Raw genomic sequence first — 16,399 nt, forward strand, 5'->3', positions numbered from 1 at the left:
TTAAACAAAGGCCGACACAGAATAAATGACCAAAATTCTATGCACTTTAGAACATTAGTCTTTATTTTTTGTATGTCTGCATACGACTGCGACTCACGTATGAACTTAGATAGATTTCAGTACCTTTTCTTATTCAGTTCCGTCTTAGTCTCACTTCCAGATAATCAATACTATTAAAAAGGAAAGAGTTTTAATAAATCTACTTACAAAAAGTCATTGAACCTATCTATTATTTATTATTTTTAGTCATACAAACAATTAATCTAACTATATAAATCCCGTAATAACTTAAGGAAGTTCTCGGGGTGAAAAATGGAGGCTAGGGTTTTAGGAGGCGATTTTAGGGTTTTGGGGGAGGAAGTGCAAGATGCTACTATGGAAGATATAGGGGGGAAGGAGAGACCGCCGGGAGATCCGCCGGATGTCCCAGGCTCGAGGGTAAGGAAAGTCGTAGGGTGTAGTGAGGGAGGAATGCCAGTTCCGGAGGAAGTTGTGGCTGAAGAGTTTGTGGAATCGAGATTGACGTTGGAGTTTCCGAATGGGGAGGACGGAGAGCCGGAGATCACGATAGGAGAGGAGGTACTGACGACCATGAATAGTTTGTGGAAGAGATGCGTGATCGTTAGGGTTTTGGGAAGGAATGTTCCTATTCTCAGTTTAACCCGAAAGTTGAAGGAGTTGTGGAAACCTAAAGGATCGATGTATGTCATGGATCTACCTAGGCAGTTCTTTATGGTGCGTTTTGAGAAGGAGGAGGAGTATATGACTGCGCTAGCTGATGGTCCGTGGAGGGCGTTTGGGAGCTATCTTATGGTGCAAGCTTGGACTCCGGAGTTTGATCCGCTGAAGGATGAGATAGATACGACGCCCGTTTGGGTTCGTCTCTCCCATATCCCGGTGAATTTTTATCATAAGACGATACTGATGGGAATTGCTAAGGGGCTAGGAAGACCGATTAAAGTCGACTTGACAACTCTGAAGTTTGAAAGAGCTAGGTTCGCGAGAATTTGTGTGGAGGTGAATCTGAACAAGCCTTTGAAAGGGTCAGTGCTGATTAATGGAGAGAGATATTTTGTATCTTATGAAGGAATATCTGCTATATGTTCGAAGTGTGGTATGTATGGGCATCTCGTATACACATGTCCACGGAGTAGTACGGAGCGAGCTATGGTTGCTGTGCCTACTCCAGTGGTCACGACACATGTGAACACTGTACCAGTGGGAATGGAAACAGAGTTTACGCAAGTAAGACATATGAGGAAAAAGACTGACCCACAAAGACAGTCAGGAGGGACTACGCAGAGGAATGATGGGAGAGACATGATGGGGAAGAAGATGAAGGAAGTACGTAATGGTGGTTCCGTTGAGAAGATTAATGTGTCGAATCGGTTTGGGAGCTTAATAGGAAGTGGGGAGTTGGAGGAGCTACGAGATGATGTTGGGAGAGAGGGAGAAAATAAAGAGAATGAGAACAACGTTAACCTAAAAGTCGGAGGTTCAAGTAGAGTGTTTGAGAAGGTAATGGCGTTTGCTGCAACTGGGGTCAAAGGGAACCAGTCGAAAGCCCAACCAGGCCTTAAGGAGAAGAAGGCAAATAATTTGAGAAGTCTAAATCTTCAAAGGCCGAAACCCAAACCTGCAGGGCCCACGCGAGGCCTTGTTTATGGGCCAGCTAGAGGGGAGATGAACTTATCGTTAAGTGGAAAGAGATTGAGAGTTGAAAAAGAGAACATCGGAGGACGAGGAGGTGTTTTCGCCGGAGATGGAGGAGGAGATGGGAGCGAGAAGAAACTAGAGCACGGTAGTGATCAGAGAAACATACCGGAGCAGTTGGTTTCGACGGAAAACCTGATTACAGATGGATCAGAGCTTGGTGAGGGGGAAAGCTCGGAGGGTGTGGAGGCATAACGATTTGCCCCGGTGATTCTGTTAGTTGATAAGGAATATTGGATGAAGTGCATTCTTTGGAATTGCCGGGGGGCAAATAAACCTCAGTTTCGCAGATCGATTCGATATCTGGTGAAGAGATTCAAGACAGATGTTCTTGCTGTATTCGAAATGCACGCTGGTGGAGTCGCTGGAGGTCGAATTTGTCAGGGGCTGGGTTTCGAGAATTCATTTAGAGTTGATGCTTGTGGTCAGAGTGGAGGCCTGTGGTTACTATGGAGGTCGGAAATAGGAGTGCTGGAGGTGATAAAGTCATCTGATCAGTTCATTTTTGCTAGAGTGGGAAGTGGAACAGAAGTGATTAATTTGATCGTTGTATAGCCCCTTCTCCGAGTCGGCGGGGTGGTCTATGGCAGGAGTTGGAGGAAGTTATCAGAACGGCCATTGGACCGGTTATTCTTGGTGGTGATTTTAACACAATTGTGAGATTGGATGAGAGGAGTGGAGGAAATGGGAGATTGTCTCAGGACTCATTAACTTTTGGTGACTGGATCAATGATATGTCGCTCATAGACATGGGTTTTAGTGGGAATCAGTTTACTTGGAAGAGAGGAAAATCAGCGAGTACATTTGTGGCAAAGAGGTTGGATAGGGTTTTATGCTGCGCCCAGTCGAGACTCAAATGGCAGGAGGCAAGAGTAACACATCTGCCGTTCTTGGCGTCAGATCATGCTCCATTATATTTACAGTTGACACCGGAGGTCCAAGGGAACGCATGTCGACGTCCGTTTCGTTTTGAAGCGGCATGGCTGCAGCATAGTGAGTTTCAAGAATTATTAACAGTTTCTTGGGACAGGGACATTGATACCAGAGAAGCTCTAGTGAGGCTGGGATTGAAACTCAAGAAGTGGAACAAAGAGGTGTTTGGAAATGTTCAGCAGAGAAAAGAGAAGTTAGTTACGGAGATAAAAGAAATACAGGAGAAAATTGAGGAGGACCTAAGTGATGAACTGTTGGTGAAAGAGGGTGAGCTACTCAAGGAATTTGAAATAGTTCTGGAGCAAGAAGAAGTGATTTGGTTTCAGAAATCTCGGAAGAAATGGGTTGCTCATGGAGATAAGAATACTAAGTTCTTTCACATGTCCACAGTCATAAGAAGGAGAAGAAATCGAGTGGAGATGTTGAGAAATGATGCTAATCAATGGTTAACAGACGCAAAGGAGCTGGAGAAACTTGCAGTGAACTACTTCAAAACCTTATACTCTTTGGAGAATGTGGATACTGAAGTACAGAGTCTACCGATGAGCGGTTTTGTGCGGCTTACGAGTCAGGAGCATACTTCTTTGAACAGACCTTTCTCTGCAGAAGAAGTGGAGATAGCTGTAAGGAAGATGGGTAGTTTCAAGGCCCCAGGACCTGATGGTTTTCAACCAGTGTTTTATCAAAGGTGCTGGGAGACTGTGGGACCTTCGGTGATTAGTTTTATTCTTCGATTTTTTGAGGTTGGGAAGTTGTAAGACCCGATCCCGGCCGCCTAGGCCGCGGTCGATCCTCACGTCGCTCGGTCCACTTCCTGGCCGAACCTCCTAATTTTTGCCCTTTATTTATAATATCGCCTAAAGGCGAGGGCTAACTTAGATCTTAGCTATAGACTTCCCTAGTCATTAATAGCGTAGATCATTTCAACAGATACGCAGCGGATTATTCTCTAGTTAACCATTGGTCTAAAACCAATCTAACACTTGTCCGGTCGAATCACCTTAGCCTTGGCCAGTTTACTCAACTACCAATTAGCTTAAAGGTCAATCCTAAACCCAAACCAAGCCATACGATTCTGAGGTTCCATTCCCCTAAACCATTCTATCTAGATCTACATAAGTAAATGCTAGATCATACCTTTGCCACATCTACGGAGCTTATTAGCTCATCGGTCCTCCATTGACTCGAATCGCTCTTGCTTAACAGCTGGACCACGATCACTCAATGATCTTACTTAAGGTCCTTATCTTGACTCCTGCATCAAACAGCTCCCCTAGGTACTTAGTCATTCAACCAACCATCCCCACCGACATAAGTAACCTTTGAGAAGTCCTTGAAAGGATAAGGGTTTGCATCTGGCCTTTCTCGGCTCATGCACAATCCGAAATCCTTTTACCTTATAGGCAATAGTACCAAGTCCATCTTCTGGACTGACAAAGCTCATTAGATCCTAAGTCATTAAACCAACCATCCTCACATGACTTGGAACTGATGAGTCATCATCTGGCCTGACCGGCCTTGGGACTTAACCCAGACAACATATATGATTTGTTCATACCAACCGATGCATTCATTAATCAGGTTAGGACCGACACCTTGAGCCATCATTCAGAGGTCAGGTCGTCCATACTCAACCATGATCAGATCTTACACGGCCTTCCTTGAACAATCACACTTAGGCTCAATACTTATGGTCTACGACACATAGTACTAGCCATACTCTTCGTCATGACTCTTAGCCAATCTCGAAGTTATCAACACCAAGGTTGATATCTAGAAGCATCACACCAATACTCTTACTCCAGCAACATGACTATCCATACTAGTGTTCGGCCATCGAACCATCGTCATGAAACATGATCCGACCACTAGACTTGATAAGCCATCGTCCACTTAGCATGCACTGATATGACCGGCCTTCCATTGCCATCATGTGGGTCTACGCCCTACATAAGGCATATGGCGCCTATCCTACTCACCAACCCGAGGATGATTGTAAGATATCCTACTTAGCCTTTGCGGCTAGAACCATCCAACCATAGCCGGATTGTCCATAGTCCCGTCTAACCGTCTGATTAAGATCTAGGTGCGATCGGCCAGTTATAAGTCCGGCCCAAAGGCTCACGGATCTTCTTACCTGATCCGACCCAAAGCCTGGATCCATACCACAGAGTAAGGCCCAAGACTAAACCGGATTGCCTTGCAACCAATCAGACCTTGCGACACAACACTCCGGTTTAACTAACCGTCTGTCCGTTTGACTATGCAGCCGCGGACTGTCCACTTGGTTCGGCCTAAGCCTTGAACCAATGGCACCGTTTGGAACTCACACCCTTTGGGAACTAGTACCCTTTGGACATACGTACCTCTTGGCAAGTCATGACCCTTGGCAACTCGCACCCATTCAGATGTTCCAACCGTTCGTCCTAACCGCCCAGTCTTGGTGCGATCGGATCATCCGTCTAACCGACCCGTGTCAAGGTTAGCGGTCTAGTTATGTTCGGCCAAAGCCTAGGGACGTGTCCCTTGGACTCAACCAACACAACCCTTCGTGTTTAACCAGAGAGAAGAGAAGAGAAGCGAATTGAAATAGATCAGGAGAGCCGGATGGGACTTAGGAACCGACCAGAGCCGCGGTGCAGTCGCATGGACCGTCCGTTCGGTCTGATGGAGCCACGGCCCATCACATACCTTGTGAACCACGTCTGGATTCTCCATGCTCTTCTCCTTGTCTTGATCTCCCATTCTTGACCGGGGTTAGTTCTCAAACGATCAGAGTCGCCGGAACACAACACCACCACAATCGGCCTTTCTCTTGGCCGGAACTCTCTCTTTCTCTCTTTCTTTCTCTCTACGTTTTTCTCTGAGTATTTTACTCTGGAAATGGATAATGAAATCGACAGGAGAGGCCCCATATTTATAGAAAACGAGGGGGTAAGTCTTGCCCCACGAACAGGCACGACTTGCTAGCGAACGGGCACCATCGGCCAAGGGTTGTCCCCTTTCGGCCACTTGCACCCCTTCGCCCTTTCTGATTAGGTTTGGGGTCGGTCATAAGCCCAACCCACGCCCCAAGACTCCTGGACTTAGCCCACGGCCTTGTCCAAGGACCCAACAGCCCATGGCCTCATGGTCGGACCTCACAGCCCGCCACTGACCCGGACCCGGACCATCGGCCTAAAACCCGAACAGTCCGTCTAGCTGAGATGAGCTGACTCCCAGCTGCCTCAGCTGAGTGAGCTAGTAGTCCAGCTAGTGGAGCTGACTTAGTAGTGGCTGAGCTGGAGTGAACTCAACTTAGCTTCGTTAAGCTGGTCGAGCTACTTCTCTATCTCGTCCAGCTACCGTCTTACTCGTCTTAGCTGTCTCTTTGCTCTTATAAGGTTAAGTCTAAGTTTCCTTATGTCCTTAACCTTCTTTCTCGACCATGGAACACTTGCCTTGATGTCCTAAGACTGGCTAGTACGTTTCCTCGAACCATGGCTGTCCCAACAATCCTTTCCAGGATTGGGGGCGTTACAAGTCTCCCCCACTTGTAATGGATTCGTCCTCGAATCCGGTGATGATTATACCTTGTCCCAAGACAAAATATTCCAACCGAACTTATTCTAGTCTTGATCAGAGAATAGAACAAGCTTGATTCAAAACCACCAAATGACCACTTCGATGTACCAGTCAAGTCCTCACGAACTTGTTCCAATCTTTAGGCTGCTCGTCCTACAACAAGTCCTAACAGATTGTTATGGTTCTTTTGTCCTTCATGGACAATAAGGTTCATGACCTCAGCCACAACGTAATGGATCATCTCTTAACCGGCCACAACCTTTTCAGGCTTGGCCACATTGCGATCTTAGTCCCTCCAGACTAAAAACGCCTCAGACTTGACTTATGTCCTTCACTGGACTTTGTCATAATTCGATCCTGGTCCATTTACGGACGTGATCATATTCCGGTCATGGTCCACGCAGGGACTCGACCGTTTCACCCCGACCATAGGTCCATCTCCGAATAGGTCGTGGCCTGATCCTCGTCCATTACTAGACTTGATCATTCTCAACCTTAGGTCAAACTCCGACTTGGTTGTACTGCGACCATGGTCCTTTCTCGGACATGGTCAATTTCGGCCCTGCCATCTCGGCCGGAGCCGACAGAAACGGACTCTAGGACAGCGGAGCTGTCCCTGGCTCTAGTTCAATCATAAATGGATCCGACCTATCAGGGAGGACACCCTGAGGTACCTGGAACACATCTCGGAATTTCGACACCAACGAATCCTCTGAAAGGTCTTTCAGACAGACAGAACTGCCCGGCTCTGTAGTTGTAATTGTAGCCAAAAAGGACTGACAACCCTGTTCCAACATCCGAATCGCTCGAACTGCTGAAACCACTACTTTCTCTTGAGCCGGACACAGACATTGGTACTGGATCGGTCGAAGCCCAGTCTCCAATTGCACACGACCTCTATGGCAATCGAGAGTGGCCCGATACTTTCCCAACCAGTCCATACCTAGGATCATCTCGTGATTCTTTAGGTGGACACAGACCAGATTCACAGGGAAGACCTTTCCCTGGATCTGCACTGGGATATTCGACATGAGACCTAGTGAGTTCCTGGCTTGCCCACCGGCTGCCCTCACTATCCCAAAATTATCACCAGCGTACAGACAGAACAGACCCTTTCCGACCAGTCCCGGACTCACAAAACCTATGTGTAGCCCTGCGTCGGAAAGTACGTGGGTTTTTACACCACCAATCATGAGGGTTCCTATCAGAGACCCCCATCAGAATCCCCTAGACAATTCTAGGTTCCAGACCAAGCATTACTACTTGAATGTAAAAAGATAAATTTAGAGATTGCTAGAGATCGAATCAAAAGATCCGAAAGCTCCATCGTCTCGTGACAGTTCATACACCCTTGGTGTTGTGGTTGGTTTGCCTTGGGACGCCTTGCCTGTGTCTCCACGGCCCTTCCCCTGACTTCCTTGCAGCTTGGGACACTTCGATTGGAAATGTCCTTGCTGGCCACAATGGAAACAAGTCATATGGCCGCTTCTACCAGATGGGTTCTGTCGAGGACAGTTCTGAACTCCATGGTCCATGCTGCCACAACGAACACAAGCCCCCTTGGCCTTCCAGCACTCACCGGTATGGTTCCGCCCACATTTGGAACATGCAGGTTGGCAACCAGAGGTCTTACCTCCGTCCACCTGGTCCCATTTTCTCTTTTTATCATTAGTCTTGCCCGATGGGCCAGACTGTGGCTTAGCCTTAAGCTTAGCTTCTTCAGCCAAGTTAGACTCCAACAAAGCCACCCGTTTCACTTCCAGTGGGTACCTAGATGAGTAGCATTTCGGTTTAATCACACATTTGGAAAATGTCCCATACCATTCTCCAAAGCGTCTTACTATTGCGAATGCTGACACCATTCACAACAGAAATTATAATATACCTCAATCCCCATCATACTAAGATACTTAACATCATGTTCTTCCAATGATTGGAACGAATACCCTGAGTTTCCTCAATTCTTTCTTTGGACGGATTCAGATTGGAATTGATTCATTCCATCCAACTAGATCTAAGGAAACCTACCTTGACCTATACCGAGTCCTAGCTGATCCATCTGATCACAAGTCCACTCGTGTACTGGTCATGTAGTGTCTCCTTTGAGTCAGATTTAACATTGCATATGCTTTACTTATTATGAACGGCCATCAAGGGATAACACTTAACTTCAGTAGAGTGCTGCACGTTTATTTCAACTTAAGCCACTCTCTGGTCCATGTTACTTCCCTTGTCCAGGTAATCCATAAAGAAGTTTTGCATTGCTTCCATCCCTTCCAACCCGTCTATTACTTCTTAATAACTAGATCGACCAACCTTTCTGTTTTTAGGATCTTGCCCTTGGAGAATGAATCTTGGCTAAGCCGGTTCATCTTAGAACTTTCACATTCACAAGCATGATACCCTAGCTTACCTCAACTCTTTCTCGGCTCACCCCAACTAAGGTTCCATAGTCATCATAGTTTTTGGAAATAAATTCGGTTTGGAACTCAACATCTTAGAGTGTTGTCCTAAACAGGATCAAGCATGCTCTGATACCAACTTGTAAGACCCGATCCCGGCCGTCTAGGCCGCGGTCGATGCCTCACGTCGCTCGGTCCACTTCCTGGCCGAACCTCTTAACTTTTGCCCTTTATTAATAATATCGCCTAAAGGCGAGGGCTAACTTAGATCTTAGCTATAGACTTCCCTAGTCATTAATAGCGTAGATCCTTTCAACAGATACGCAGCGGATTATTCTCTAGTTAACCATTGGTCTAAAACCAATCTAACACTTGTCCGGTCGAATCACCTTAGCCTTGGCCAGTTTACTCAACTACCAATTAGCTTAAAGGTCAATCCTAAACCCAAACCAAGCCATACGATTCTGAGGTTCCATTCCCCTAACCATTCTATCTAGATCTACATAAGTAAATGCTAGATCGTACCTTTGCCACATCTACGGAGCTTATTAGCTCATCGGTCCTCCATTGACTCGAATCGCTCTTGCTTAACAGCTGGACCACGATCACTCAATGATCTTACTTAAGGTCCTTATCTTGACTCCTGCATCAAACAGCTCCCCTAGGTACTTAGTCATTCAACCAACCATCCCCACAGACATAAGTAACCTTTGAGAAGTCCTTGAAAGGATAAGGGTTTGCATCTGGCCTTTCTCGGCTCATGCACAATCCGAAATCCTTTTACCTTATAGGCAATAGTACCAAGTCCATCTTCTGGACTGACAAAGCTCATTAGATCCTAAGTCATTAAACCAACCATCCTCACATGACTTGGAACTGATGAGTCATCATCTGGCCTGACCGGCCTTGGGACTTAACCCAGACAACATATATGATTTGTTCATACCAACCGATGCATTCATTAATCAGGTTAGGACCGACACCTTGAGCCATCATTCAGAGGTCAGGTCGTCCATACTCAACCATGATCAGATCTTACACGGCCTTCCTTGAACAATCACACTTAGGCTCAATACTTATGGTCTACGACACATAGTACTAGCCATACTCTTCGTCATGACTCTTAGCCAATCTCGAAGTTATCAACACCAAGGTTGATATCTAGAAGCATCACACCAATACTCTTACTCCAGCAACATGACTATCCATACTAGTGTTCGGCCATCGAACCATCGTCATGAAACATGATCCGACCACTAGACTTGATAAGCCATCGTCCACTTAGCATGCACTGATATGACCGGCCTTCCATTGCCATCATGTGGGTCTACGCCCTACATAAGGCATATGGCGCCTATCCTACTCACCAACCCGAGGATGATTGTAAGATATCCTACTTAGCCTTTGCGGCTAGAACCATCCAACCATAGCCGGATTGTCCATAGTCCCGTCTAACCGTCTGATTAAGATCTAGGTGCGATCGGCCAGTTATAAGTCCGGCCCAAAGGCTCACGGATCTTCTTACCTGATCCGACCCAAAGCCTGGATCCATACCACAGAGTAAGGCCCAAGACTAAACCGGATTGCCTTGCAACCAATCAGACCTTGCGACACAACACTCCGGTTTAACTAACCGTCTGTCCGTTTGACTATGCAGCCGCGGACTGTCCACTTGGTTCGGCCTAAGCCTTGAACCAATGGCACCGTTTGGAACTCACACCCTTTGGGAACTAGTACCCTTTGGACATACGTACCTCTTGGCAAGTCATGACCCTTGGCAACTCGCACCCATTCAGATGTTCCAACCGTTCGTCCTAACCGCCCAGTCTTGGTGCGATCGGATCATCCGTCTAACCGACCCGTGTCAAGGTTAGCGGTCTAGTTATGTTCGGCCAAAGCCTAGGGACGTGTCCCTTGGACTCAACCAACACAACCCTTCGTGTTTAACCAGAGAGAAGAGAAGAGAAGCGAATTGAAATAGATCAGGAGAGCCGGATGGGACTTAGGAACCGACCAGAGCCGCGGTGCAGTCGCATGGACCGTCCGTTCGGTCTGATGGAGCCACGGCCCATCACATACCTTGTGAACCACGTCTGGATTCTCCATGCTCTTCTCCTTGTCATGATCTCCCATTCTTGACCGGGGTTAGTTCTCAAACGATCAGAGTCGCCGGAACACAACACCACCACAATCGGCCTTTCTCTTGACCGGAACTCTCTCTTTCTCTCTTTCTTTCTCTCTACGTTTTTCTCTGAGTATTTTACTCTGGAAATGGATAATGAAATCGACAGGAGAGGCCCCATATTTATAGAAAACGAGGGGGTAAGTCTTGCCCCACGAACAGGCACGACTTGCTAGCGAACGGGCACCATCGGCCAAGGGTTGTCCCCTTTCGGCCACTTGCATCCCTTCGCCCTTTCTGATTAGGTTTGGGGTCGGTCATAAGCCCAACCCACGCCCCAAGACTCCTGGACTTAGCCCACGGCCTTGTCCAAGGACCCAACAGCCCATGGCCTCATGGTCGGACCTCACAGCCCGCCACTGACCCGGACCCGGACCATCGGCCTAAAACCCGAACAGTCCGTCTAGCTGAGATGAGCTGACTCCCAGCTGCCTCAGCTGAGTGAGCTAGTAGTCCAGCTAGTGGAGCTGACTTAGTAGTGGCTGAGCTGGAGTGAACTCAACTTAGCTTCGTTAAGCTGGTCGAGCTACTTCTCTATCTCGTCCAGCTACCGTCTTACTCGTCTTAGCTGTCTCTTTGCTCTTATAAGGTTAAGTCTAAGTTTCCTTATGTCCTTAACCTTCTTTCTCGACCATGGAACGCTTGCCTTGATGTCCTAAGACTGGCTAGTACGTTTCCTCGAACCATGGCTGTCCCAACAATCCTTTCCAGGATTGGGGGCGTTACAAGTTGCCGGAAAATACGAATGATGCTCTTGTAGTGTTGATACCGAAGGTGAGTAAACCGGAAAGTATTACACAATTTCGTCCTATTAGCCTCTGCAATGTGTTGTTTAAAATTATAACGAAAGCTATGGTTGGGAGACTAAAGGGAGTTATGAAAAAGCTGATAGGTCCTGCTCAATCGAGTTTCATCCCAGGCAGATTGAGTGCAGATAACATTGTGGTTGTTCAAGAGGCTGTTCACTCGATGAGAAAGAAGAAGGGTCAAAAAGGTTGGATGTTGCTCAAGCTGGATTTGGAGAAAGCTTATGACAGGTTGCGGTGGGATTTCTTGGAGGATACGTTACGTGCAGCAGGCTTGCCTGAGGGTTGGGTTGGAAGGATTATGGAGTGCGTATCTGGTCCCTCGATGAGCATATTGTGGAATGGTGAGAAAACAGATTCGTTCAAGCCCTCACGAGGACTTCGACAGGGAGATCCTTTGTCTCCGTATTTGCTCGTGCTGTGTATGGGGCGGCTCTGTCACATGATAGATAGAGCGGTGATGGATAAAAAATGGAAACCCATAAAGTTGTCTAGAGGTGGACCGCAACTTACTCATATCTGTTTTGCAGATGACTTAATCCTCTTTGCAGAGGCTTCAGTGTCGCAGGTCCGAGTGATAAGAGATGTGTTGGAGACATTCTGTAGAGCCTCAGGTCAAAAAGTCAGTCTCCCAAAGTCGAAAATCTTCTTCTCTGGTAACGTTACTCGAGAGAGAGGAGAATTAATAAGCCGAGAGAGTGGTATTTCATCAACAAGGGAACTGGGGAAGTACCTGGGGATGCCAATTTTACAGAAAAGGATCAACAAGGAGACATTTGGAGAGGTCCTAGAGAAGGTAGCATCACGTTTATCAGGATGGAAGAAACAAACTCTAAGCTTAGCAGGAAGGGTAACCATGACCAAAGCCGTCTTATCATCCATACCAGTGCACTCCATGAGCACGATACATATGCCAGTGAGTACATTGGACAAGTTGGATAGCTTATCAAGAAGCTTTGTATGGGGTAGTGGCCAACATTTGATCTCTTGGGATAGAGTCTGCCGACCGAAAGCTGATGGTGGTCTTGGGATTCGTGTGTCGAGAGATATGAATAAAGCGTTGCTAGCGAAAGTAGGATGGCGTCTACTGAATGATAAAGAGGGATTATGGGCTAGGGTATTACGAAGCAAGTACTCAGTGGGTGATATGCACGACTCTTCTTGGATGGTTGCGGGTAGTAACGTGTCTTCTACATGGAGAAGTGTAGTAATGGGAATCAGGGAGGTGGTTGCAAAGGGACATAGTTGGGTTATTGGGAATGGAAGAGAAATCAAGTTTTGGACAGATAAGTGGCTTTCACGGCAACCTCTTATGGGAGAAGTGCTTGGAGATCTTCCAGAGGGATATGAAAACATAACAGCTAGGGAGTTGTGGCTTGATGGTGGGGGGTGGGATCTCTCCAGAATATCTCCCTATATACCTGACGAGAGAAGGCTTGAGCGTGTGGCAGTTGTTGTGGACACTGTGAGTGGAGTGAAAGATCGGTTAGCGTGGGGAGAAGTTCCAAATGGACAGTTTACAGTTAAAACGGCGTATGACTTAATAACAAGGGATAATACTCCAAGACAGCAGATGGAAAACTTGTTTAAAAGTATGTGGCGTGTGGTGGCTCCAGAGAGAGTTAGAGTGTTCCTTTGGCTAGTTGGGAATCAGGCAATAATGACAAATGCAGAGAGATATAGGAGACATCTCAGTGGAACTGATGTGTGCCAAGTATGCAAAGGAGGGGTTGAGACGATCTTACATGTGCTTAGAGACTGCCCTGCAATGGAGGGAATTTGGAGTAGATTCGTACCAAGTACGAAGAGACAGGCCTTCTTCTCGATGCCATTGCTTGAGTGGCTATACAGAAACCTGTATGATAATGATGCTCAAAATGAGATTCCTTGGGCCACGACTTTTGCTCTGGGCGTGTGGTGGGGATGGAAGTGGAGGTGTGGGAATGTGTTTGGAGATAATAGGCTTTGGAGGGATAGAGTTAAATTTCTACGTAACTTGGCTAGAGAAGTGATGCGTGCTAAGAAGACAGAGGAGGAAAGCAGGGCTCGTGTCCAACGGGTGGAGATAATGGTAGGATGGACGCCTCCTCGAGGGGGGTGGATGAAACTGAATACTGATGGAGCATCACATGGTAATCCGGGACTGGCGTCGGCTGGAGGGGTGTTGCGTGATGGAGAGGGTGAGTGGTGCGGTGGATTTGCGCTCAACATAGGGAGGTGCTCGGCGCCTCTGGCGGAATTGTGGGGAGTCTATTATGGTCTTGTGATTGCTTGGGAGAAAGGTATCAGGAGGCTGGAGGTGGAAGTTGATTCCAAAATGGTGGTGGGTTTTCTTACGACAGGGATTGAAGATACTCATCCACTGTCTTTCCTGGTACGATTGTGCCATGGCTTCTTGACGAGGGACTGGTTGGTCTGAATTGTTCATGTGTATAGGGAAGCTAACCGATTAGCTGATGGGTTAGCTAACCTTGCGTTTTCTCTTCCTTTTGGGTTTCATCGCTTTGATGTTGTTCCGCTTGAGTTTGTTAGTTTGATACGAGAGGATGTCGATGGACTGTTACAGCCACGACAAGTTCGATTGTAATTTGAAGTTTTAGTTTAAATAAAATTGGGAGGCTTCCTCCCATCTTCCTACCAAAAAAAAAACTATATAAATCCCGTAAAATGATCTAACTGATTTTTGTCCAACAATCTATATGGTGGGCCCTTAACCTCAAACACAATTATGCTTTTAGCATCGACCTATCATTATTAGAATTTATATTGTATGAAGCGCACCATGAGATTATTGTTATAATAGATTGATGTTAACAAAACTTGCATAATTTTACAGCGACAAATAGTTTACAATCTCATCATCTCCATTCACGAAAAGCTATGAAATAAATATATGAAATAATTATGTTAAGAACAAACTACAAACTACATCATTGTTCTGCAATGTTTAAATTCAACTATGAATTATGTTATGATTTTACCTAAATCGAAGAATCCAAAAAATAATGAACATGAAAAATACCAAAACCAAAACAATTAACCGAACATATTCAAATACCTAAAAGCTCTCAAAATTTTACTTAAAATTTGACCCGAAAAACAAAAAAAAAATAACCAAAATTTCATCAAAAATTTAATTTTTTATCCAAAACTCAAAACTATAACCAAAAACACAATCCCATAATTTGAAATATGTTTGTAAAAATGAAAACATATCTGAAATAAATATACATAATCACAAAATATTTTAGTTTCTTTGGATATATGATTGGGTCTCGGGTAGGATCCGGACTCGAAACAAGATCCGTAGGTCCAAGAAATCACCTAATAAGTATTTTTTCTGAACTCAGACCCGAACCAATCATATATTTTCGGGTTGATTTTTTAGATCCGAGTAAAATGTCCAGACCCAACAGAGAGTTAAATAAGACTGTACATACAAAATCTCAAATAAACTAACTCATAAATTATATAACTTTTTAAATAAATTCCTACCTAGACATAATACGGCTTTGTAACATAATAACGTACATCAACCCCAAAATACTAACTCATATGAAAAATCTGTTTGTAATCCAAAAAATCCCGCGCTTCAAAAGCGCGGGTCAAAATCTAGTTTGGATTAAAGTCTATTCGTTTTTACACACTTTTTATTAACATATTTTACAAGACATCTTTTTCTAATTATTTGTCGTTAGCTATCGCAGAAAATTCAGCTTAAAAAATTACTGTTTTTCATTACGAATTTTGGTTATGCAAGTTTCTCGGTTCTCACAATGAACGAGATCATTTGAGTTTAATCAAATTATATTATAACTGAGCATGTATTATGGTTTATCATCAGACTTTTGATGATATACATAAATTTATGGTAAATTTATAACTGAGCATGTATTATGGTTTATCATCAGACTTTTGATGACATAGATAAATTTATGATAAATTTATAACTGAGCACAAACAATGGTTCCTCCCTTTAGACATGAAAACGGCTTATTCATGCCCACACTACAAAGACGGGGAAGATACATATGTAAACAAAATTAACGTGCCAAAACATTCGTAAACCAAACAAGAATTTGAATAGTTAAACTCATCATAAATAGCCATAACATACATATAACTAGTTACACTTACATGCCAAATTAGACTACTTTTTATTTTAAATTATTGTAATTTAGTCCTTATAATTCTTATTTTTTGTTAATATGCCTTAAATAATTTAAATAATAAAATTTATCCTATTTATATTTTTTTAATTTGAGAAATACAATTTTCATTTTTTGTCCAGATTTTAAATAAATTTAAATATTATAATTAGAAAGATTATTGATTACTTTAATTATTTAGCAGAAATTTAGTTATTTATCAAATACAATAATATTAACTAATTTAGTTATTAAAGTATTTAATCTACATTGCTAAAACATGAGCATTAATTATAAAGAATCTTACTCATACGTATTATTTACAAGAGATACCACTCAATTTTAATTTTATAGGATTTTCTTTAAAATATAGTCATTAAATTTTAATCCACATAACTAAAAATAAATATCATTATATTTATGTTATAATCAAATCAAATTTAATACCATGGGGATTTGATCCAAATTGGATTTAAAATCAGACTCAAAAATCAGGTTTTGAGTTTTGTTATTCTGAGCTTAGAAATTTTATTTGAGAGTATAGGCGTTAGCCTAACTTAATTTCAAACATTTGGTTTTGGTAAAGCTTTTTTACTCGATATCACCATATTATAAAAATAATTTTAAATTTTGAAATTATAAATATGGTTA

At 44.2% G+C, this 16,399-nt stretch overlaps 1 pseudogene; it reads left to right on the plus strand.

Annotated features, from left to right (window-relative positions):
• Positions 1-253: 253 nt before the first annotated feature.
• LOC103874766 lies at positions 254-15,046 on the plus strand (annotated as a pseudogene).
• The last annotated feature ends 1,353 nt before the right edge of the window (positions 15,047-16,399 follow it).

Source organism: Brassica rapa, chromosome A05, assembly GCF_000309985.2.
Source record: "Brassica rapa cultivar Chiifu-401-42 chromosome A05, CAAS_Brap_v3.01, whole genome shotgun sequence".
In the NCBI taxonomy this organism is placed as follows: Eukaryota; Viridiplantae; Streptophyta; class Magnoliopsida; order Brassicales; family Brassicaceae; genus Brassica; species Brassica rapa.